The 27241-nt window shown below is 42.1% G+C and overlaps 1 protein-coding gene across 1 annotated transcript in view; it reads left to right on the top strand.

Annotated features, from left to right (window-relative positions):
• Positions 1-27241, top strand: part of LOC147706972 (cysteine-rich venom protein-like) — a 229107-nt gene that overhangs the window by 148021 nt on the left and 53845 nt on the right. The window lies entirely within an intron of this gene.

The raw sequence follows: 27241 nt of genomic DNA on the forward strand, positions 1-27241 counted from the left end.
GATTCCCTAAGATTAGCAAATAAAGGAATGCATGAATCATACAATTTTAAGTTATAAGGATTAACCCTAGGCATAGTACTACAGTCCGCATACGCAGTTTGTACTAATTCGCACTCCGCAAATTGCACGTAGCACAGTACAAAAACTGTGCTGAATCATGTGTAGCAGTTAAATCAACAACATCCTCAGATGCTTTGATAAAGCAATTTCACATGCTAAAAAGCATATAACCAATTCATAAAAGTGAACTTTTTCAATAAAAAACATTAGGCAATGAGAGAGGTGATGATTTTGGGGTCCTCCCTAACCTAGGGGGAGGACCAAGCAGATGACGTGAACACAAAGAGCATAAACAAAAAGCACATCTTGTTGAACTTCGGTGGTGGTCCTATCCTCTTAGGACCACCCCAAGCACAGTTATTGGAAAAAAACAATCCCAAACAAAGGCCCTGCAAAGCATTAATGGACTAGATTAGCAGTGGGCAGTGAATATTATGGTATCCAATATCAAAATAATTCTACAAAGAGCTGCAGTTCAACTAGTCGTTACTAGATGTCCCTCACGAGTCAAATGAAAAAGCATTGAAATTATTCTTACATCAAGCTGCAGTTCCACTAGTCGTTACTAGATGTCCCTCACGAGTCAAATGCAAAATCATTGAAACCCTTTCATCTTTGTAGAAATATTTTGAAATCTATTTTAATTATAAGACCCAATAAATATGCAGAATAAGCTAACTTAGTTAGGTGGAGCTAAAGTTTAAAGTTAAAGATTGTAGATTTATGTCGTGCAGCTTATCACCGATGAGAGTATCTAGGCGCTGTCCATGGGCATGAGTATATTAAGTGATTTGCTCAGAATCACAGGATGTTGCGCAGACTCCGATAGCACAGAGTCAGCAGCTCTGGCTGCTGCGCACATCCTCCCTGGGTCACCACAGATGCCACAGACTCCAACTTCAGAGAGTAAAGCTGTCACCAAGGTTAAACAAATCATATTAGGCCAGACGTACTAAGGGTGTCTGCACCTGTAAAACTTCCAAACACATGCTATCACTAAAGTTTTACTGATTTCCATACCTTCATGCCAAGTATTTTTAAGCCTACACTAGGTTGTATGGTAGAACATTATCAGCAAATGTATTGACAGCCAGAATATCTTGGAGGTATGTATAGGTATCACGACTGCCAAATGGGGATTCTACCACCTGGAATTGATTTTTTTAATTTAAAAAATGGTACGTTTTACAGCACAATTTCTTTAAGAAGTTAACCAAAAAGCAATAGCTTGAAGGAACACTTAAAATATTTGCAACGATTGCTAGTCCCCTCTGAGCTTTTGTCAAATATGTTCTTGTACGTTAATGTGTATGCATATGGCTGACAGAAGTATGGGTAATAGGTGCTTGTTAACTGGGCCTAATGCCTGTAGTGACCACAAAAAAAATTCCAATACTTCATATTTCCTTTAAAGCACTGATCCTTCAATCAGTTATACATTTAGAAATACTCACAATGAATTGCCTTGGCCTACAATATTATATAGTTTGCCTACATACGCTGCAAGACAGAAAAGATAGACCTGTAAAACTTCTGACTTCTCTGAACTTTAAAAAAACATATCACCTTCTGGAGGAAAAGCTGCCATCACCCGCTGAGCTATGTGTGAGCACCTATGAGTCAGGATGGAGGTTTCATTGTACTGGATCAGGATTGGTAAATAAAGTACTTTGTCTGCCTTTTATATGTAAACAAAATGTCACCAACAGTACCTGTTTATTATTAGCTCAACATTTCACTTCAAAGTGTTTTTCACTGCCACTATTTACAGCCTTTGGCATTTAGCAGAAAAAGCAACTTCGGAGTAAGAGACAGGGGCTCCAAGAACCAAGAGTACACAACAAATGTAGAGTGTTTAAGTGTCTATTTCTTATGAATTTCTTTAATTATTTAAATTAAAATTCAACTATAAATTGCAGTCAGGAATATCTACTTGCTAATCTTTGCAAAGGGCAATGATTGACTGTGATAAAGTACCTCTTTTTGCGTGGTCACCACCATTTTGTTTTAGGACTGATGCTGCTTTTTTTAACTCTGCACATTGGGTTACTCCTGCACAGTACCCAGGGCATGCGCACTGTACTCTTCAATATGGTAACATTGGTTAATTCCTAATTGGCATATTTACCTTCCCCAGTAAGACCATAGTACATGGTGCAAGAAATAAACTGATAACATGGAAAAGTTAAAAGTCACCTGTGAACTATATTAGAGGTTGTGCCATCCACTGAGCTGGCAAAGGAAAAATGGCTTCAGTCCGACCTGTGTAACCTGACTCTTGAGGCTTTTCACCAAGCAGGCAAACCTGCCAAAAACACGTTTTATTGTGAATAAAGAACCCTTCCTTCAAATATTAAAAAAGTTACCCCATATAAGTGTAGTGTTTTAAAAGTAGGCATACAGGAAATAAATGTCATGTACCTACAGTGACTAAACCCCAAAAGCCCCCAAAATGTTTTTTCACTGTAAACGTCTGTATCTGTACTTTGAGAACAACTGGATTTAGAATAGTGTCACAATCCTGCTAACTCCTATTTGGGACCAGCTACTTGAATAATTCAATCACTATTTGTTACATTTATCAAAAATAGAATTCAATGGTGAAGTTTGATTTATAATAAACATTTAGAAAATGTGAATTTTAAAAAAGTCACATTTTAACCTGCTTGAGCCTCCATTAGGCTAATTAACATTAGACTGCAGGCAGCTGGACTTGGTAGTGCTCCTACTGATGGAGGTGTGAAAACCACACTCAGAGAAGGAACAATGACTTAGGCCTTTTCACAGGAAGGCCTGGGTATAAGGCATGCCCATTCAAATTAAGGGTAAAGGGAGCCCCAGGGAAGAGAAGCTTTGTGTTCCTTTGGACCTCTGTAGGCAGCTCAGTACCAGACCTGTGTGGGGTGGGGAGCTAGCCTCAAAACCAGTTTGGTATAGCTGAAGAGCATGAAACTTCTCATTTCTCAAACACATCCCTGGGTGGCATACATGCTCCTTCAGGGGCAAAAGATTTTCGCCATGTTGGATTTGCCTTAGAATAGTACAAAATGGGATATTTTGCTGTAAGGCAAAGAGCGTGTCCTGGAAAAGTGGTAAGTGTTATTAATATGGAGGAGATTCCACAACTGATGATTCTGCTCTTTACAATAAATGAGATGCAAATATAATGTTCTTATAGTTTTTAATAAGGAAGTTTATTACGGTGACATGAGTGTGGTATATTCGTGTTTTCAATTTGCGCAATTTCAATGCGTGCAAGGCACAGTGCCTGACACTAACTTGCTTCCACCCTCCCTGCTTGTGCATCAAAGAGCTCAAATGTGAACTTTATTACCTGATTTATTGTACGGATTCTGTTAGCTCTACTGGTTTGCTTGCACTGTAACCTTTTAAAATATATAATTATCTGTGCACGTTGTTGCTGAAGAGAGCAGAATTACAACTGTATGCAACTATCTTGATCAAACAACAGTGACTATGCAGTTTCACTGAACCTTTAAAAAGATTCTCCATTTGGAAAACAAACCAAGTGTTCATCTGGTCCTCTTAGAGAGCAGACTCCATGTTAGTCTGGGGGGACCTTTAAATGGATCCCCCCAGACTGCAGAAGGAAAGTCACCCATGCACTCATAACCAGCAGACTGGACTACAGCAATGCCCTATACACTGGAATCAACAAAACTCTTCAACACAAACTACAAACCATCTAGAATCCTGCAGCCAGACTCGTCCTCGGGACACAGTGCCATGAGCTCATGAATCAACACCAACGAGGCCTCCACTGGCTCCCCGTCGATAAGAGGGTCACCTTCAAACTCCTCACCCTTGCCTACAAATCCCTCAATAACATCGGACCCGCCTACTTAAACGAGAGACTATCCTTTCATGTACCCAAGAGGCACCTCCGCTCTGCTGCCCTCGCCCTGTCAAAGGTTCCCTGCATCCACAGAAAGAGAACGGGCGGGGAAGCTATCTCCTACATCTCAGCGAAAGACTGGTATGATCTCCCTGTGAATATCAGACGCTCCCCCACCCTGCACACATTCAGGAAGGACCTCAAAACCTTGCTCTTCCGACTGACCCAGAGCCGCCGCCCACCTCCCCCAGCGCCTTGAGACCCTCACAGGTGAGTGGAGCACTATACAAGCCACTGATTGATTGATTGATATCAATCTGCAATTAGAACATTTTGAATTTCTTCTCTCCTTTTTTTAGCAGTACTTGTGAAAATGGTCCTTGACAAATATTTAGTTTTGTGCTAGGCTGTATTAAGTACTGGCAATGTAATAAATTACAGCTTGCATTCTGTTGCCAATTACATTCTGTACTTATTTGCTTTAGAAATATTTTGAATTGATTGATTAACCACATATCTTTCGTCTTCCGTAACAATTCTTAAACTTAACTAAACTTTCATGGTTTGTTATTTGAACCTTGTCTCATGTGGATTTCCCTGTATGGATTTTGAAGTGATTACTCTAGGTTAAATTAAATTGTGTTTAGGTCTGAAAGACTTACACATAGCCAGATCCATCAATCAGACCTTCTGATGTAAAAACCGCCGACACCCTGGGATCATTTTTGATTTGGGACTGTCCAGATACCACCCTCCTCCACTGGCTAGTGAAACCTACAAGGCTCGCACTTCACCCACAGCTCACTAGAACACTGTCTGGGCCTGTGGAAAAACAGACGAGAGAGGTGAAGAACTGGAACTGCTCCTTTGTGTACCCAGGACTAAGAGGTGGACTCCAAGTTTAGTTAGATGACCTTCTGTTTGGCTACAGAACAATATTACTTGAGGGTATTAAGAAAAAAAAGAGCCGAGTCCCACACAGTAGGGGACAGTGGCGGCCTGCCCTTCCCTAACCCTGATGGTGTTATAAAACTTACCTGCAGGATGCACATGCTTGCTGTTTGTACTCACACAGGAAATTTAACTGCAGACATCCGCGTCTGGCATTTTTTCTCAGCATGGCTTCCAAGTTGTAGGGCGGGCATGGGGGATTACAAGGGGTGTTGCGAAGAGGAGTTTACGAGGGGTCAAACAGGGGGAAATACAAAATAAATAAACTTACCTTGAGGTCGGGTACTGCGTCTTTACTCCTGCTCTCCTGCATCCAACTCCAGGAACAGGAAGCAGGCAGCAAGGCTCCCTCCTCAAAGCCAATCACAACGCTGCGATGCAGCATTGTGATTGGTCTGAGCTCTGTGCATGGAGAAAAGGGAAAGTGCGTATGACTGGTTTGGGTGACCCGAGAGTGCTGACCAAACAGTGATTGTGTACTTAGGAGTGAGCAAACCATTCCTTCCCTGCTCCGAGAGCAGACAGCCCTGCCCACCCACCCGGCTGCAAAGCGGTTGCACACGAAGCATAAAATGATAATAACTCTAAGATATTAACATGCTATGTTTCTACTTGGCACTGCTTATCGGAGGAGCCACCCCCGAAAGCATGGTAAGCTGAGATTGGGAGCCTGGATAGGTACATGCCTCAGTTATGTGAATCAAGACCTGTTGTTGCACATTACAAGTACGAGAACCGTGTGGCATGTTCCCTCATGATCAACACCAAATAATTCAAAACAAATGACCACACATAAGCACTAAAGACCTTCACAAACTGTCGCTCCGCATATGTAATCTATGCGATATGATGCCCATGCAACCTTGTCTACATCAGGCAAACCACACAAATGGTCAAACAGCGCATAATGCAACATAAAAGTTGTATCCATTGCAAGGTTGACAATACTCTCCTTGTTGCACACAACCTTGAAAAACAGCAGAGTGAGCTTCACTTGATTTGGCAAGTAATCAACCAATTTACATTACCTGCAAGGTGCAGCAATCAACAACAACTACTTAACAAGTGTGAATGTAGATGGATCACATGGTGTAGCTCTGTCAATCAAGGTCCAAACATCCTGCAGGAGTGGCACAACACTGAATGTCCCTCTAGCTTACCACCCCTCCATGTATCTAACACTTTTTCTGACATCCTTCCCTCTGCTATGTACATTATCCCATTGTTCAATGCTAGGATACACATTTTTTATGTGGCTTCTCATTATCTAGCAGTCTTAAAAATGTATTCCCTCTGGGACATGATCATACCACTTAACTAAATGCTTAAATCATAGACATTTGCCACACCACACAATCACACAATGGCCAATCAATCCAAAAATGCAAAAGTTTATTTTTCAATGTTTCATAAAATTATTAAAATCAAGTTTGAGCTATTAGCTCACAATAAAAATCACAAGATCACAATGTACTGTATTCTCCTTCGGGTAATAACAAATGCTGTCTATTCAAAGCTATTCATCACATAATAAAGTGCAACACAGACAGAGCATCATAAGAATAACAGTATGTATACAACACATTAGTATAGAGCGATCTCAGTCATAAACACAGAAGCGAAGATACTAGCTAAAGCATTAGCTACAGGACTCCAGGCACACCTACCGACTTTAATTCACACAGACCAGTCGGGATTCATGCCAAATCATAACACTGCACTCAACCTGCGCAGACTAAATGGCGTTATGTCACGTAAGGACACACTGGAAGAGAATGCGGTAATCCTCAATGGATGCACATATGGCATTTGACTTGGTGGAGTGGACCTTCCGTGTTGCTGTGCTTTGGCGCCTGAGTTTTGGCCCGAACTTCTGTGCATGGGTGGAACTCCTATATACGAAGCCACTGGCGAGGTGGTGGTAAATGGCCGTTTCTTAACAGATTTTCCACTGGGGAGGGGGACGAGGCAGGGCTGCAGTCTGTCACTGTTACTTTTTGCACTAGTGCTTGAGCCCCTGGCAGCATGGATCCGTCAAGATCTGGTCATGCAGGGCCTACGGTGGGCAATGGGATGGGAACACCGCATCTCCTTATAGGCGGACGATATTTTTCTTTATATGACTACCCATGCACGCTCCATAAATCGCCTGCTGGATATCTGCGCAGCGTACGGACGCACCTCAGGATACACGATAAATCCCTTCTTTAGGTGTTACATGGTCCCGTGCCAAAACTCCCACGACACTGCAGCATTCAAATCGTGACCGAAGGATTCAACTACTTAGGTATATATATCACACATACACATGCACGCCTCAGGGCAGAAAATCTTACAAAACCGCTTAAAAAACTCCAAAGTGATGTCAAACACTGGTGTTCATTACCATTAACACTACTCTGAAGGGCAGCCAATTTTAAAATGATGGAGCTCCCTCGGTTTATCTACGCCCTCCAAAACACATCGTTCCCGATAGCAGCTACAAATTTTGCCCCGATTAATGCAGAAGTGAACAAACTATTGTGGATGGCAAGATGAGTCGGATAGCCATACAAAAGCTTATTAGGGGGTGGTATGACGGAGGGATTGCCCTTCCCAATGTTAGGCAATACTATTGGGCTGCGCAGCTTATAGTTATAAACCAATAGCTTCATGTACCACAGGAAGACCCGGCGTTCCGCCTGGACAGACATCTGCTTGAAAAAGAAGGTATCATGAGCACATCTATACTAATATATTAAAGAGCGAGCCCAAACCTTTGAGGCGGGTAATCTCAGGAACCACAGCACCAATCACAACACCCAATACAGCGTTGGAAAGGGCAGTTGCAGCAGAAGGACATAGGCTATGCAGACGCCCACCATATACATTTAAAAGGTAAAAGAACCGTGCCAGAAAAGTAATCCCTTGTGGGCGTGTCTGCGTTGTGCTGTGGGCGTGACAAATGCTGGGGGCGTGTGGTACGTTCCGCCCTTCATTCCATGTCTCATATTGTGTGCTAATCCCACCCTGCTCCCTTTAAATACCCCTGCACCCCATAATCATAACCCACCCTTACTCCTTAAAATACCCCAACACCCTTAAACACTAACCCATCGTAACTCTATAAATATACCCTGTACCCCAAAACACAAACCTATCCCTAAATCCTAAAAATACCTCTGTACCCCAAAACCCAAACCTAGCCCTGAACCCTATAAATACCCCTGTACCACAAAACCCAAACCTACCCCTGAACCCTAAAAATACCCTCGTACCCGAAAACCTAAATCTAGCCCTGAACCCTAAAAATACCACTGTACCCCAAAACCCAAACCTACCCCTGAACCCTAAAATACCCCTGTACCCCGAAACCCAAACCTAGCCCTGAACCCTTAAAAAACCCCTGTACCCCAAAACCCAAACCTAGCCCTGAACCCTTAAAATACCCCTACACCCCAAAACCCAAACCTAGCCCTGAACCCTAAAAATACCCCTGTACCCCAAAACCCATACCTATCCCTAAACCCTAAAACTACCCCTGTACCCCATAACCCAAACCTATATCTGAACCCTTAAAATACCCAAACACCCCAAAACATATACCTCAGTACCCCTACTCATATACCCCTATACTCATACTTACCTTATCCAAACATTAAAAAAACATGCTTTTACCATTCATGCATTTACAACGAATTTTGTTGTAAATGTATGCATGGTAAAAGCATATAAAATGTAATGCCATGCGTTATAATGGCATTGCGCAGTCATGGTACTTTAGTAATGAAAGTATGCGGAGTGATGGTATGCGGAAAGAAAGTTGCGGAATAATGGGTGTTTACCCTCCCCCAGTAAGTACATTGTTGGCACGGCGGCCCGCATCTCCAGCAACATACTCATATTTTTTCACCACCCATTTGAAAAATGCACAGGTCTCTCTCATTGATGGCCAGCACCGACATACACTTTTAGACACACCTCCCGCCACAAGTTCTAGAATTGCGAACTTTAGAGCTGGGGAGCTACGTTTGAATCTCGGCATCAGCTCAACATCCTGTGATTCCAGGCAAATCGCTTTGTCTTCCTGTGACTACCACAAATTAATGTGTTCTTCTGTAATGTAAATTGTGCTCATGCCATGTTGTCCAGTTCGCGCTCTAAAATTTTTCGAGGAAAAATAAAGTAGGGAAACAAGAGTTCACACACTACTGAGCGCGCACTCTTAAGTGCATCAGCAGTGCACTGTGAATCGGAGCGTTTCACAGACCTGTCACAGATAAGAAATGCTATCAAAACGAAATCCTACAAAACAATATACTACTAGCCGGCAGCAATTCATACCCGGACAACGTCGGGACGGGCTGCTAGTTATACAATAAAAAACGAAGACCCGCTCTTACGGTACAAATTTGGTTTGAGGCACAGTGTGCACTGGGATGGGAAGGGGTAATTACACAGGCTACACCTATAGGGGGCAAACGGCTGAGCAATACAAAAGGTTTTCGCCAATGAAACCTAATAGATATTTCAAAAGTAGGAGAGATTTGGAAAAAGGGGGGGATCGTTCCATTCGACCAATTACAAGGAACATATGAGGTAGCACAGACAGAGAGGTTTAGATATCTGCAGGTGGCAGGAAGCATTGGCATCTCCAAAGGAGGTACCAATCCCCTTAAGGCTACGACTAGTACAATTAAAAGTCCTACATAGAACGTATTACACACGTACACTCCTCCATAAATTGGGAAACACCGACACAACACTTTGCCTATGACAGTACGGCCTTCCAGGGACGTTTATACACACCATATGGAGGTGTCCCGTTATTAAGTCAAATTGGGAAGCAATCATTTACACGATCTTGCAGATCACACGGATAGAAGTACTCCCGGAACCAAAATGCTGCCTTATTAATATATGGGAACCTACAGACCTCAATCAGTCGGACCAGAACTGGGTAACACTCGGCCTGACATTAGTGAAACGAAATATAGCTCTCAACTGGGGATCCGGGCAGTCTCCAAACCTGCGGAAATGGTGCCAAGATATGGATACCACAATGGTATTTTGAAAAAGTAGTATATGTCCACAGGGGATGCACCAAAAAGTGGACCTGAATAATGGGGAAAATGGAACGCCTATCTTGGCAATATATGTGAGCCCCCCCAAAATACGCGGGTTCTGATATTAGCGACTAATTAGAGATTATAATGAGAAAACTGTGTAACTGTGTACCATGCCACAAATCTACTTGGGTCTGTTCCTTACTGGTAAAGTGATAACGAACATTGGAATGTCAAAGAAGAAATGTGAAAATATGCAAGTGTGTAACAGCATTATTTATGAGATATGATATTATAAATATGAACATGTACCATCTTTGTACATTGTAAAATAAAAAACACAAAGCCAATAGCTCTCTCTAAACAAAGGCGAGACCTATTGACTATGCCAATGTTTGTTTACCTAGCCCCGAATGCTTCCCCCTGACGCCGGCCGACGGCTGCAGTCTTATTCATGAAATTAATTCCACAGCCTTGTCGCCGGTGACTAGCTACATATTTTTCGAAAAAATAACACCTGTTTGTTGCTACTGATCCTTCTTTACTCTCATGGACAGTGGACTTATATTGAGTAAACACAGCCTGGCTGCTACTTGGTGAGTCCTCACCTTCCAGAACCCTTCTTGCTACCCCTTCTCCTAGCTCCCCCAGGAGGGTTGTCCAAACTTCCCACCTGGACCATTTTCCCTTTTCCTTTCTCATAGCACATACCACTGATGCACTCTGGCTGGCAGTACATCATTACCCCTGGACCTCCCTGTGCACAAAGTTTTTCTGGGTTACACCAACATTCAATGTTAACAGTGCTGATACTACTGTTTCCCTATACTTGTTCTAAATATATAGTGCACCTGGCACATCCTTGAACCTTGGAGTCTCCCTGTTTGTTCCTTTTGCAACTATATGTTCATGTTTATTTGACAGCCTATTAAATAACACCTGTTGAGACTGCTACAATCAGTTATATTGATCAGCACATCTGAGGCCAAAACACTGCTCAGGCTTCATCTCTGAGCTTTCTGCCTGCCACGTCCCCACCTTTAAACCGACCCATCTTCAACATGTTACAGGAGAGGGAGGAGTCACTGAGACTGGCTTACCCCATCCTTCACTGTGGCAATTTGTACAAGTGTGGGGGCTTATGGCTCAAGTCCCATGATTGACATGTAGCACCGGACACTGCAGGGATCAAGTTTGAGGGACCTGGGGTAATTTTGTCTACACATCAAAAGTTCCTACTAAAATGACCACTGGGAAAACTAACAACCTCAATCAATTAGAAGGCCCTATTTTTAAATGTTTAATACAGCATTACTCCAGCAGGACCAACCATCCATATATGCCTCACATTTTAACCCCTTCAAGCTCAACATGAATACCTCTTTAAACACAAACTTCTCAAAAACGGTTGAATGGACTTTCCTCTAAATTGTGCAGATAGGTGAAAATGTCATCTAAAACATACAGTTGAACAAAATCACTGAAATTCCCAGTTATGGTTATCCAAGTAACGACAACTCATGCCCTCAAGAAAATATATTGTATCAAAAAAAACACCTGCCAGTGCTGCCAATATCAATCACAATCCTTATTTGTATCAACCACATACAGATTAAATGTTATGTAGGCGGAGTCTATTTTTTGAATCAATCACTTTGATTTTTATTTTTCATTCACTTTGTTATTTCATCTTTCCATTTGAACAACTTATTCAATATTCAAAAGAAATTTTTCAACAAAACATAAATCTATATACATAAACTTTTTACACAACATTGGACCCTTTCATGACTCTCATACACATTCTCATCCCGACAAATTTCTCACATCAACACATACACACTCAATTGTTCCGGTAGCAAAAATATTTTCTGTACAATTTATGTAATTTTATACAAGAACCATAGTATACACTTTTTCAATTAAATCAATCCAAATATGAATGTCACTTATAATATCCTTATGGTTCACACAATAGTAAGGTCTACGCGTTTCGAACACACTTTTGTTATGGGGTTCTCATCAGGACCGTACACTGTGAATGAAAAAAGAGAGGGGACTCTTATTAATTCACTGTCTAATTCAGCCTCCAAACTGTTTTGCGGTTCTACAACCACCTTTCCACCTCTTACCTCTCTATTATTGTTTTCTGGTTGGGATTTCTTTACAACGACACTGAACCACCTAAACAATAAACGTGTATTTAGCAACCATGAATTTAGAAAAAAACAAGAAGCACCAACTGTACCATTCTCGACACTTGTACACAACACTCACTTGTTTTCCGTGGCTGGTGTTCATACACTGTTTAAGGGAATAATGATATACTGTTTTAGTGGTATATTCCATAGATGCAAACACCTATATATACATGACAGGGGGTTTACTTACCTAATTGAATATTTGTGAGCACCTCTCATTTAAAGGGCGATGACCTAGACACGTCCGTTCAGTGCCTAGAAGGAAAAACTAGGTCTTATCAGTTCCTTGTTTTGACGCTTTAGTATCGTTAGTTCCTGGCGAAATGCTACGTAAATTTATCCTGCGTGTCAGCTGGGATCTTACCTTATTCTATTTCTTTCGTCGCCGAAAAACGGTCCGGTCTCTCCGTCCCGGCCGATCTGTATGTTTTCGGGGCCGCCCCACTGTTTATAGTCATTTCACATGATTGCGAGCATGGTCGCCATCTTGGATTGGGGAGTCTATCCCTTCACGTTGAGATGATTTTGTTTTCACCTAAGAGCCGGCACTATCCTTGGAGGTATTCAAAGGAGTCACTGGGATTGGCTGACCCCATCCTTACCTGTGACAGTTTGTGAAAGGGTTGGGTCCTATGGCGAACGTCTCATGATTGACATGTAATACTGGACACTGCAGGGATTAAGTTTGAGGCACCTGGGGCTGATTTTGTCTACACATCAAAAGTGCCTACTAAGATGGTCACTGGGAAAACTAACTACCTCAGTCAATCAGAAGGCCCTATTTTTAAATGTTCAATACAGAATGACTCCCACAGGACCAACCATCCATATATTCCTCATGTTTTAACCCCTGCAAGCTAAACCTGAATGCCTCTTTAAAAACAAACTTCCCGAAAACGATTGAATGGACTTCCACCAAATTGTGCAGATTGTTGAAAATGTCATCTAAAAGATACAGTTCAACAAAATCACTGAAATTCCCAGTTGTTGTTATCCAAGTAACTACAACCCATGCCCTCAAGTAAATGTAACCACGCCCAACATCCATAGGATTGTTATTAAAGATTTCATTTTTAGATGTTGCAGTGCACGACAAGGGCCCATGTTATTGTTACTTTAAGGAATAAGTTATAGTTACTTGAGATAACTATAATTGGTGAAATTCAGTGGTTCAGTTAGTTTATAATGGTATGCTCTAACTGACTTTTTCACCTAACCATACTGTCTCGTTCAATTTTTTTTTTGTGAATTTCTAAAAAACGTTATGCTCTAACTGACTTTTTCACCTAACCATACTGTCTCGTTCAAATTTTTTTTGTGAATTTCTAAAAAACGTTAAATGTAATGTAACATATTGTAAGAATTCTGATAGGCAGCAAAATAAAAGCAACCACAAGAAGACCCAGCGCTCTAGCTGAAGATCATAGATCTCCAGTTTGAATTGCATTGGAAAATATGACATGCTCTCCTAGGGTCATGTATATATTTATGCAGGAGACTTACTCTGTGTTTTTTTAATATTGCTAGAGGGCTGTTGTACTCCTGGTGACCCCACAACAGTAAAGGTAATGCTTGGTGGTGCCCCTACCCATCTAGGTGTACCACCAGCATGCAGAAAAATAAAGAAATAACCCTTGAAGGGCATTTTGGGGACCTTCTTATGTGTAGCTTTGAATAATGAATGACTCCTACTGCTCATTTATCACTCCTATTTTAAAATATTTTTTCATTGCCCTGGTGCTTACCTGGGGCTCTCACACCTTTCTTTAAATATTGTGGGCTGCAGCAGGAGACAGTAATTTTGTTAATTTTGATCTTAAAGAGGGTGCCTTGGAACCCAATTGGGCACCTACATCTGTCAAAACATTGATGCTGCGAGGGTAGCCTCAGGGCTACCACAACACCTGCTGGCTTCAAACCCACCACCATGGTGGGAGCCTGTCTTTTTTATTTTAAAGCCGGTGCCCTATAGTTTACCTCGAGCAACCACATCTAGCAAAACATTGGGAGCCATGGAGGGAGCCCCAAAGTCCCAAGGACCAGCCAGAACCAATTGTGGCGATAATGGGACCGGCATCAATCTCCTTTGCTTCTGCATGGACAGAGCAGCTGATTTCACTGCTCCTGCCCAGGCAGAAGCAAAGATGCATTTTCTTCCCTCAAGAGTGCAGGCAAAGTATGCCTGCACTCTTCCAGGCAGAAAACAGCAGTGTCCTGGGGGATGGCATCCTCTTCCCTGGGACTCTGTTTAGATCATGCCCCAGGAGATAGAATCCCTTGGGCAGGTCAATGGCATGGGTTGTGGGGGCTGTATGCCCCTCCCCTGATTGTAAAACCACGACCCCAGGGAATGGGGTCACTGGGGCCTCACAAAGGCATAGGAAGAGGGGTCACTGACCAACAGTCCCCTATCTTTAACATAAGGCCCGGGAAATGGGGTCCCTGGGGTCTCATAGAGGCATGAGGAGGGGGCACCCACCCTCAGAGCTAATTTTGAAGATACGTCTGCAAGGATTGGATCCCCGGATCCACATAGAGGCATGAGGAGTGGGGGCTCTGCTCCGCTTCCCCCAGAAATATATTGGCACTACCCTTAATACCCTGGGTCCACCCCAGGGGGGTTTTATAATAAAATGTGGGAGGCCAATATTTGTTTTGTATCGGACCCATGACAAATTGATATTTATTACCCCCGGGGTGGTCCCTCTGAGACATCCCCATTTCAGGCAATCTCTACCCTGCCCCCATATGTTTATTTGTACTTTTATCTAGAGTAGGAGACTTAGTCCTTGAGTCCTAATAAGTTTGCAACGACAGATCTTATCAAGAGATCTGTCAGCTCCAGGGATCCTCTGAAGCATGAAATATTCACAGTTTTTTAACCTTCATTTTTCAAAAACTACTAAACTAATTTACTCCAAGCTGACTTTCTGGACCAAGATCTAGCTTTTTGCCAATTATTTCTCCTTTTTCTCTGCTCCTGATTGACGATCTCCCAAACACGTTCAAGGAAGGAAACTTTTGAAAAAGATTTTACAAATGGTGCCAAAGGTATTCACAAGCCAAAATATACTTTTCCTATGGAAATGTGGTAAAACAACTGCAACTGCCAATATAAATTACCAAGAGTCAGATTTTCCATAGGAAGACCATTTTTCTGTTTGCTAATAACTTTGGCGCCATTTTACAAGTCTTCACAAAACGGTGTGCAAAAATATATGTGACAAAATATGTGCTGAATCACTTGAATTTTTTAAAACGGTCTGACCAGCATTTGCACAAAAATAATGCATCATCTTATTATTCCCTCATGTAAAATGTGATCTCTAGCACTCCTTAACTTCAGAAATGACCTTGACCCTATTACCAGAGAAAACAAAACTGAATATCGTATATCCTACGTGTTACAGAAGTACTAAACATATTTATATTTACCTACTGATTTGATAAAGCCATGGAATCTTTATTACTGTAACACATAAGATCCATTTAGCCAATCCTAATGAGTCCTCCTAGGTCTTTGTAGTATAAGGGTACCCAACTTCTGTGTATTAGGTTCCCTACATGAACATAATTGAGGGATTAAGTGATTCTAGTCCAGAACATTACTCATCATGATGTCAAGAAACATCGTAGCTCCTTTGATTTTTCCATCATAGCTATGTTAGTGTACGTGTCGCTCAGTTAGTATTGAATTGCTTTGTGGCTTCTTTGTAACATAGATGGCATCATGTGCTATATCATTAGGTATATATTCTTCAATGGTGTTAAAATTGTCTTGGCACTTAAATGTTAACAATTGACCACATTTGTAACTCTCAAAAAATAATTTAAATGAATATCTATATATATGCAAATTAGTTTTTGTCAATGTTTGGTGATATGTAAATAGTATAACAGCAAGAGATAACTCCTAGAAAATAACTTAATTATAAATATGTTGAAATTATATATTTGAAATTAACACCAAATTACATTGCTTGTAGCAGTATCTCTCAAATGTTGCATGGTTCTGGATGAAACCCCGGCCTCTACCTGTAAATTCCATTCTGCTGGAATACACATCTTGTACAGCACTCTCTCGCTTTGCGTAAATGATCAGATTAGATAAGAGAGAGTTGTACGCCATCTAAATGAAAGCCATGTTTGAATGTCGCCTCCATTAAAATCTTTACATCTGTGAATAAACCACATGATATGTTCCAAAACGTTATTTTCCTCTCAACTCCAAAGGCAGATATAATGGTCTCTGAGGAAATAGTGGAAGACTTTAAACAACATATTCTGATTCATTCCCTGCCAATATGTCTGTGAGTGAAGACAAAAGTACCACCCACTTTTCTTATCTCAAAGAAATATTGTCTAAATAATGTGCAAGCATAATACAACCTCTGAACACAACTTCAAAACAGGAAGTGTCACATCCAGTACTCATTGTGAAAATTCCTAGCTCTGGATTACATTTGCTAATTTATTCTTAATCCAAAAGTGCTATCCCTGTCCCCCTTAAAAGGAACTAGTAACACCAATGTTGAACATGGTGTCTCTCGATCCTGCTACTTTTAATGATGTATGACCTTTTACTCTGCAGCCTGGATTGGAAAAGTCTCTAAAAAAGAAGTCTGTGCATGAGTTGAAGCTTGTTTGGAAGAACATAAATCTTGGACTTGTATGGTCCGCTCCTTCAGCTTAGGTATGATACTGAGTCCACGTTTGTGGAAGTTTGTGACACACTGTTATTGTTATCCCTGCTTGTTATCTTGCTGTGAAATGCAGTTGATAATATTTACTAAACACTCTTGCTGAAGAGGCTGCAGATAATGCTGGAAGTCTCGAACTGCACATTGTGGGGCTGTTACTCTTCGGTCTGGATCACATTGTTCAGTGCATGTGACTATGTCCTTATCATTCAGTCCCAGAGACAGTTAATTACAATTCCCAGCATTGTTCGCCCTGTGTAATTCTCATCAGGCGAAAATGCTTCATCTAGTTCAAACAGATGGTTTTAAAATCCACTCTTACATAAATATCACTCATCTGCATATGCTGGAGATATACGTGTTTGGCTTCAAAATGTTGAATGAAAGAGAGGACCAAAATAATGCAGCGGGAACATAAGCATTTATGTTTGTTTACAATATGTTTGCCTGTCCCTCCTCCGCAGTTGACAGGCACATTTACATATCTTGTTGTCACCAGGGAGGCCAAATAGAGCTTGGGACTCAATATTCCTATAATGGTTAAAGACTTAATTCAAATTCTTCCAACCTCAAAGAGTTCTCCCCTTTGTTTCAAGATATACTTATCAGGTAGTTGACTCAGAAATGCCCTTTCTGAAGGCTTTATGCTATCCACCTTTTATATTGCCTGTGTGTTCAAATGACTGTTTTCTGGCTGGTCTTTGGTCCTCAAACATGCGAGAGAGTATAACATTTGAGAAAGACCTTGGTTACTAGTGAAGGCAACAGTGAAGTTTAAGATCTTCATTATTGTCAATAGGCTCTTTCATGGTTTAGCACCTTACTATGTGTCAGTCAATGTCAGCCTGCTATTGTCCTAGTCAGTAGTTCCTATAAAAGACGTTTTGCTTCTAATAGTTCCTCAAATCTCATGCACCATACAAGTAGTTCCCTGAACGTGAGAGAAAACTAAAACTAGCAGAACAAAAATAATTAATTGAATTCTTGCTATCTGGGCTGAATGTTTCCAGAAGGCTCCAAGATCTCCCGCAGGGACCACACCAACAGAGTAGGAGGAGGAGTCACCATCGTCCACGAACACCCTCATAGTCTCGACCATTAACGACAACACCCTCAGCACCGCCAAACACCTGCACTTCCAGATCGACCCCGACCCTAACACCACCCTCAGAGAAACCCTCATCTACAGACCCCATGGACCCTGACCACAGTTCACCGACGGGGAATATAGATAAGAGGTACCCCTTAAAAACTCAAGGGAAATGAGGTTATCTAACCTGAGAAAAAGTAAATCCCCTTGAGAGTATTGTGGGAATTAATCAACACATAGCCTAAAAAATCACAATGACATAAACTCTATTATAAACCAATGTATATTGTACAAATTATTTATTAAACATAAATAGTTAAAAACAATTCATAATACTATTGATCAGCTTTCAATTCTTAAAACAAAGGACTCAACATCTCACACAATCAACTATGACCTGCATAATTGACAAGACAGACATAAACTGTAAAACATCAAAATTGTAAAATACAATTTGTACATTCGTTGCTCACAGATATTATCTCCTATGTTTTATCATTGCAGAATTCATATATACTAAACACAACGGGGAAGAAGGGTCAGAGGGAAAATGTTTAGAGACCTACCCAGGGTGAAGTCCCCAACTAATCAATGTAAGAAACAAAAAACGCACACTGGGGGTCTAAAGCTGGGCCTAGTGTGCTCCAGACGACAAAACGCACACTGCTAACCAAGTCAGTGGGCGTTGCTGAGGCTATAAAACATTTAGCTTGCTCATAGAGTGCCAAACAGAGCAAACCGTATATTGGGATTCACTTCAAATATAGAATAGACCCATACAGAGAAAAGTTGGATGTCCATCAACGTCAGATGTAGATCATATATTCTCATTTGGTCATCCAGATAGGAATGGTGTGTCCCATGATCATTGAGAATGGTCCATAACCTAGGTTTGACTGGGTCTCATTCCAAATGTAGTGAAGACCATGTGAGCAAAGGGATCATGATGGAGTCCGGTGCAGTGCAAAATAATAAAGTGTAGTGAGATTAAAAAAGGATAGAAGAACAATACAAAACTTTAATATAACTTGATCACTCCCTTAATAAAAACAAGAACAGTGCAAAGGTGCAGTTTAAGCATATAACTGCATATATTCGACCAGCATGTTTCAGCCTAAGGGGAACCAAATCCCGCGGCTTTCATCAGGGCCACAGTTCTTAACGTTTGCTACTGCGTATCTGCAAATGTGAAAAATGACTTAATCAATCAAAGGATACAACTGTGTCGTGATAAAGTTTCTTTCAATCCTCTGTATCAACCAGTGTCTATTTTATCTGTTACCGAAAAAAACATAAATATTTTACATGAATCCCAACAGTAAGAATGCTTGTAGGTCACTATCCCATACTAAGGTGACTGCAAATTATTAACTACTATGTACTGACCTGTGTTGTACAGGGAGCAAACCTCACCTCTCCTGAAACCTTGCTCAGGATAATATGAGGCCCCGCTCTAGAAAAGGTAAAGAAAGGGATAAGGGAGAAGCTTAGGGTTTGATTAACCTAGTCTACCTCCTGACTACCTGCACTGATACCCTTGTAATCTTTATACCTTTTCGAGCATAAAACCAGTCTCTAACTGTGAGACAAACAAGCCCCCTCACCAAAACAGTAAGACAGAACCATCTCCGGCTGTTCACTGCTTATTCTGGACTATACAAATACTATGCCCGATTACCTTGTTGACCGAGATGTGTTAAATAAGGGGGTAAACAGGAGACCCTCTCTGTAGGTTTATAGTAACAAGTCACCTCTAGTATCTGGTTTTTCATGTTAATAGAAGTGACTAAAAAAAGGGGGAGAACAGCTCTTGCCTCACCTGTCTGTCTTTGCCTCGTAGCTTCCAACTGAGCTCAGAGGGAGGCAATGCGGGCAGGAAGGTTGGCCGCTTATGAGGGTTTTAATGTGGGTGGGGCTTACCTCGAAGTAAGCGCTTCCTATTACACATGTCCGCCAAAGTGTCAGTAGGTAAACATACCTTGTTAGCGAGTAGTAACGTTGTTTTTTGACTCGCCTCAGTAGCGCTGTTGTCGCTTGCGCGGTTACGAACAATGCTCAATGTCGGTTCCATCTGAACACGCTATCTCGCGAGAGCAACACGGAGAACTACACAAACGCGTCATTACGGGAGAGATTGTAGTTTGGAAGGCATTCCCCAATACAGCGCCCGTACAAATCGAAAACGGGAATGAAAAGGGTACAAGATAGACGTGCGCAATCTCTTCTTCTTGGTGATCGTACTAAGAAAACCAAAGTCTGATTATTGAAAGTAGCAAACGTCCCACAGTCCCACAATACCGATCGGACAGTATCAACCGGTCAGGAACAGATCATAGTCATTATAAGTAAGAGACAGAGAGAACTTGTCTTGGAACCTAACGAATGTCAAGGACAAAAGGCAGCCACTGTCTCGTGATGAAACTGTATCGGTTATACTGTTTAGACAACCCAGTCAAATTGGAGTGTGATGGTGTGTGTAACCTTATCCCAGAGTAAAAGTACAGTCCTGCCTGTTGAAGGACAGAGGGTATATAGACTACTTAGTAGCGTGCGAAACACGATGCAGATATCGGCCATCTCATGAAACTGATGATGTCAGCTGCATAACACTCTAACGCCCTACGCACGGAGGAGTAGGCATCCTGACGCGAGCGGAAGATAGAAGAAAATAACCCCTTTAGCTCAAGGCTGTCCAGGGTATCTCATCATTTAATCCACTAACATCAGTGGTCAATCTATCGACCCATTTCTGTTCTTTGACAAAAATAAACCGGGAGATGTCAGCAATGTGTGGTGCAACGTAAGGTTTCTCTAAAACTGTCCAGGTGAAATCAGTTTCCTGGTGATTGCACTCCAGGAAATGTTTTGACAGTTTTGATATAGTTTTTTTGCACCTGAACACACTTTTGTGCTCAAGTATTCTGGTGCCTACCTTCCTGGTGGTCATCTCAACATAGTTCTTCCTGCAGGGGCAAGTGAGAAGGTAGATTAAATTAGAGCTGGTGAACTGTTTCTGCACCCATGGACGGCTAGTGCCTATGTCAACCTCAAAGGAACGAGCAGTCTGGGGGCACGCTGAGCAAGCACCACAGGGATGGTGTCCTGTTACAGCTGGGAGATCCCAAAGAGTGCCAATGGATCTGGTAGATGTATCTTTAGGTCGCATATGGACCAATTTGTCACGGAGGCTAGTTGATCTCTTAAAGGTGAATAGCGGGGGCTCGCTTTTGTTATTGCCAGCTTTCAAGAGCTTCCAATGTCGCCTCACTATTTGTTGTATTGTGTTAGACTTTGTATTAAAAGTACTAACAAAAGTAATACGTTCTGATGGAGATTTGGGCATCGGAGGATCTAATAGGCTCGAGCGATTATTGTTGGAGGCCCGTTTCAGAGAACGTTTAATTAGTTTCTTTGGATAACGTCTCACCGCTAGTTGGTGACATAACTCAGTGGCAGGGCATCAAAGTGAGCTATTCCGTAAGCCGATGGCCAGGAACTCTCTCCTGTTATATCAGAGCCAGCACCCCAAAGGGCTCAGAGACAATTTGCCCTTTGGGCAATTCCTCCGAATCAGGCACAATTGCTTAGAGGGAGAGTCTTTTTCTAAACATGACACTAAGGTGCTTGCTCAGCGTGCCCCCAGACTGCTCGTTCCCTCGAGGTTGACATAGGCACTAGCCGTCCATGGGTGCAGAAACAGTTCACCAACTGCAACAGCTCTAATTTAATCTACCTTCTCACTTGCCCCTGCAAGAAGAACAATGTTGGGATGACCACCAGGAAGGTACGCACCAGAATTCTTGAGCAAAAAGGTGTGTTCAGGTGCAAAAAAACTATATCAAAACTGTCAAAACATTTCCTGGAGTGCAATCACCAGGAAACTGATTTCACCTGGACAGTTTTAGAGAAACCTTACGTTGCACCAACATTGCTGACATCTCCAGGTTTCTTTTTATCAAAGAACAGAAATGGGTCTACAGATACACACACAAATATCTCCTCACCAGGTGTTCAAATTGAGTTTTAGGGGTTTCTGTATTCAATCTACCATAGATTGAATACAGAACCCCAGCAGATGCGAGATCCGTACTGAAGGCCATATTATTGACCTGGAAGAAACCACACCAGAACCTTCTGAACTTCCCTATTCCAATACGTATATACATCTTCCAGTGGAGGACAATTCTTGACCTGGAATTTTCTACAATTCATCCCCTAAAACTCAATTTGAACACCTGGCGAGGAGATATTTGTGTTTCCCTCCCTTTAGAATATACAACAAACATTCAAGACCTAGTTATTCCCGCCGGGGACAAATACGCTGAGTATATTGTAATCTAGCCTCTGTCATCGCAGGGCTCAAGACTCCTTCATACTGACAAATAGGAAGCCGAACCTTCATAGATAAGACGAACATTATTGTAATTAACCCCAGGTCACCTTTGCGACTAACAACAGGGTGTTGTATCAGATCCCCAGCCACGACAGACAGCTAAGAACAGTCTTGAAAAAGGTGAAATAAATCAAGTCACACCACCGAAACGCGTCGACGCCTCTCAGTACAATTCGAGTCTCTATCACCTATGTTTATATATGAATGCTGCAATGATAAAACATAGGAGATAATATCTGTGAGCAACGAATGTACAAATTGTTTTTTTACAATTTTGATGTTTTACAGTTTATGTCTGTCTTGTCAATTATGTAGGTCATAGTTGATTGTGTGAGATGTTGAGTCCTTTGTTTTAAGAATTAAAATCTGTCCAATAGTATTATGAATTGTTTTTAACTATTTCTGTTTAATAAATAATTTGTACAATATACATTGGTGTTTATAATAGAGTTTATGTCATTAAGATTTTTTAGGCTATGTGTTAATTAATTCCCACAATACTCTCAAGGGGATTTCCTTTTTCTCAACACAGTTCAGCGACTCCATTTCCGACTTCATCAGCACACACACCCTCGTCTCCACGGACTACATCCTCCTCAGGGACTTGAACTTACACCTCGAGAACAACAACGACACCAACTCGACCACCTCGTCAACCTCGGACTCAGACAGCTTGTGACAACACCCACCCACACCGCCGGCCACATGCTTGACCCCATCTTCTCCGCAAGCCCCCACGTCTCCTTCAACCGCACAACAGAACCCCTCTGGACCAACCATCGCTGCATCCACTTTACCTTTAGGAAGCCCACCACGCACCACCTCACCCAACAGATGCCCCGTCGCTGCTAGGGCAAAGTCACCAAAGACCAGCTAACCACCACCCTCACCCAGAGCCCACCCGCCGACCCCACCGACCCCGACACCGCTGCCCGCAACCTCAGACAATGGATCGACGACTGCGCCAACACCGTCACCCTACTCAAGACATCCCCCAACAGCAACACCAGCAAAAAAGCGACCTGGTTCACCGAAGAACTCCAGGCCTCCAAACGAACATGCCAAAAACTGGAGAAGAACTGGCTCCAACAACAAACACCAGACAGCAAAGCAGCCCACAAGAACGCCACCCACAGACACCATCACCTCATCAGATCCTCCAATAGGGCATCATGCAAAGATCAGCAAGATACCAATGCACAAAACAGCAAAGAGCTCTTCAACATCATGAAGGAACTCTCCAACCCCTGCTCCAACACCAACAACATCCCTCTTTCTCAAGACCTGTGCGACTCAGTGGCCACCTTCTTCCACCGCAAGATTGCCGACATCCACAATAGCTTCAATGCCATGACCACCCCTACAACCACTGTCCCCACGACCACCACCTGCACCAACCTCTTGCTCTCCTGGACCAGCATCAACGACGAGGAAACCAGCAGAATCATGAGCACCTTCTACTCTGGATCACCGTTAGACCCATGCCCTCAACACATCTTCAACAAAGCCAGCACAACCATCGCACCCCATCTCCGGAAATTAATCAAAATCTCCTTCAAGACAGCAACCTTCCCGGAAAGCTGGAAGCACACCGAGATCAACCCCTTACTTAAGAAACCCAAGGTGGGCCCCAAGGACCGCAAGAAGAATGACGCTCCGGTGTCAGATCCTTCTCTCGCCTCGTCGCCAAGACCTGGATCACCCTCCCCACCAACCTACAGCAGACCCAAGACCTACTGGCCTTCAGAGGACTTCTCAGGACCTGGCTCTTAGTTCATTAGCACCCTCCACCTCCCCCCAGCGCCTTGAGACTCTCACAGGTATGTAGTGCGCTTTACAAGTGACGCAATTAACTGAGTCCTCAAAAATGATTTCCCTGTCCTGGATGTCTCGGCAGTCATTTGTCTTGAGTCAACCTGGACAGCTTCTTGAAATCCTTAACTTCCACTCTCACCCTTCCCCTTGAAAGTATCATTACTCATATGGAACACATCTCTAACTGGCTTACTGCAGCCAATAACGTATTTGCTCCTCAGTTATCAAAACAGCCTGACACCATGATGCACCCAAATGGTTCTCAGAAGATTTTAAAAAAGCAAAAACCATCCTTCATTGTGCTGAATGGAAATGGTGGGCCAACTATTCAACTGAGGACAACTTTATTAATCACACCTAAAGATTATAAAAAACTAATCAGATAAGCTAAGACCGTTTTTTTCCACTAACATTTTGGCCTCCTAGAATAAAGGAAATCAATAGTATGGTTTCTGAACTGTCCTATCCTGACAGGGTGACCATCCCTATTTAACAACACAGATTTTGTGTGATACACTTAATTCCTTCTTTATCAAGAAGATTAAGATAATAAGGGACAGTATCTCTGCCAATCAGGCTCTAATGTGACACCTACTGAAAATAGTAATACAGTTAAATGATCTGATTTTCCCACAGCTAGCAAGGATGATCTCTTGCACTTGTTATCAAAAGTTATTTCAAGCTCCCCCAATTATATCTGCCATCCAAGAATTTTCAAAATGATCTTTTTACATTTTCCTAGGAGAGCTACTTCTCTTCTCAATCACTCCCTTAGTCAAGGCATGGTACTTAACATCTTCAAGGAGGCTATAGTGGTCTCACTCTAAAAGAAATTAGGTGCAGACCTACTTACCTGGAAAAATAACCAACCCCTTTCATTGTTACCTTTTTTGGTGAACGTGCTGGAGGTACATGTTGCCAAGAACCTATGCCTCTTTTTAAAGAAATCTCTCTTTCTTACCCACATAAGGCAGAATTTTTGCCAGCTCACTCAACTGAAACAGTTATTCTTTCAGTTATCGATGATATGTGGGAAGAGGCTGACAGAGGCACCACAGCTGCGCAATTCTTTTTGATCTGTCTGCGACCTTTGACATGATCAACCACAGGCTTGTGATTTGCCCTGTCAGACACACAGGTCTCCAGGACTCAGGGCTGGCCTGGGTCACATTCTTTGTGAAAGGTGTGGTGCAGCAGCAATAGCGGCTGACTCTGGAGCATGGGGTTCTCAGTTGGATCCCCGGAGCCGGGTGCAGCTCAGCTCAGCCTCATGTGACTCTGAACAATAGCGCACCTAATCTGCCCAACGGCCCCCAGTAGTTGGCTACCCTTAGGGGTGATAAGTCATGCTTCACAAATATGGAAATTAACTTTTAATGGATCGCTTCCAATCTGTCTGGTGATTCCCTTTGAAATCTCCCTAGGCCCAATTACCCTGTGGAATTCCTCAGGGATCTACCCTGTCTCTCCATCTTTGTAAGTTATGCATTCGTCCATCGCAGTTTATAATTATGCGGATTATCTTCGCATGCTGTTCATCATCAATCATTCCTGCGAATCCATGGAAATCTTTCAGAGCACAATAAAATTCATCCAAGATTACATAAATAGCAACCAACTTAAACTCAACACACTCTGATAAAAACAGAGGGTGTCACCAACCATAATAAGTGGACCTGTGGTGGGCACTCCCCCTAAGCCCAAGAACTTTGTTAAGAGTCTTGGAGTCCTCATAGATAGGAACTTGTCTATGCAACGCAAGCTTGGAGCGGGCACGCCCTTCTGTTTTGTACAGCTACTCAAAATTAAGAAAATTAACAGTCCTTATATTTGAAGCCTTGGTCCAGGTCACTTTGGCATAGTCAACTCCAGATTGGAATACTCCAAATGTCTTTATCTTGTAAAGGCCTCAATTGAAGACTTCAGCTAGTCCAAAATCAGGCAGCTAGGCTTATTTTTCAGCAGCCTACACGTTGCTATATCACCCCTTTGTAGAGAAAGCTCCATTGGTTACCAAATGAACAGCAAGCCATTTTCAAGACAGGCTGTATTATCCTCAAATCCTTCCATGGCAAATGCCCTTCTTTTTCACTTCTTGGATAAAACATATGCCCACTGTGGCAATCTAAGGTCCAGACACTTGAATCTCCTTCCAATCCCCAATTGGAAAAGAAGAGATAAGTTTTCTGTTCTTGCCCCTCATATTTGGAATGCTTTTCCCCCCAGATTAGATTCATTTTTAATTACATTAGATTGTGGAAGCTTCTAAACACTTGGCTCTTCAGACAAGCCTATGATTATGTTGTTGTAATGTTGTGTGCTGCTTTCTGTTGCTTAGCTCCAAGAAAACCTTCCCAATGACCAAGAGCTCTATAACACCCAGTAACATAACAATACAACGGCATGTGGATAACCCTTTAGTAATTAGGGCTGTGTATAAGAAGAAATGACACGATTCACTAAAAAAAGTACACTTATGAGTGATTTACACTTTTAAGTAAGTTTGCTCTTTTTTTCTTATTCATAAAATTCAAATTTAAGTTACAAATAAAAGAAAATAGTAAGTCCAGCAACAAACCCTGTTACTGCAATACCCTTGCATAGAAATTGGAGGTACAGAATTAAAATAAAAAAACATTGGAGGTACAGAATTAAAATAAAACAACATAGGAAAACATTTTAAATGAAATTAACTGAGTTAAATTAGTTACAAATATAAATAAATATAATTTCATGTAAGAAATGGATAAAAATACTACATATTGTTTGCACCAACACACACTCAGATTTTGTGAATGAGCAAAAAGTAGTAGACCTACTCAAAAGTGTAAATTACTCAAAAGTGTTAGTTATGTTTGTGAATCAGGCCCAAAATATTGAGCCTCCATCAGCCAGCCAGCCAGCCAGCCAGCCTTTGCCTGCACTACCTGTGCTGATTCTGCCCAGGGAGGAGGGGCGCAACATCAGGGGAAGAGGGGCTTGGGGGGGGGGGGCTGCCGACTGTAGGGAGGTCCCCCCCAGGGCAATTTGGGAGGGCTTCGGGGGGGGCTGGGGTTATTCAGCAGAACATTCCAGAACGTTTGGGCTCTTTTGGTAGGTTTTGGTATTACCTGCTATTTAGGTCCCTGAC

The sequence above is a fragment of the Lissotriton vulgaris genome, chromosome 6 (assembly GCF_964263255.1).
Source record: "Lissotriton vulgaris chromosome 6, aLisVul1.2, whole genome shotgun sequence".
Classification (NCBI taxonomy): Eukaryota; Metazoa; Chordata; class Amphibia; order Caudata; family Salamandridae; genus Lissotriton; species Lissotriton vulgaris.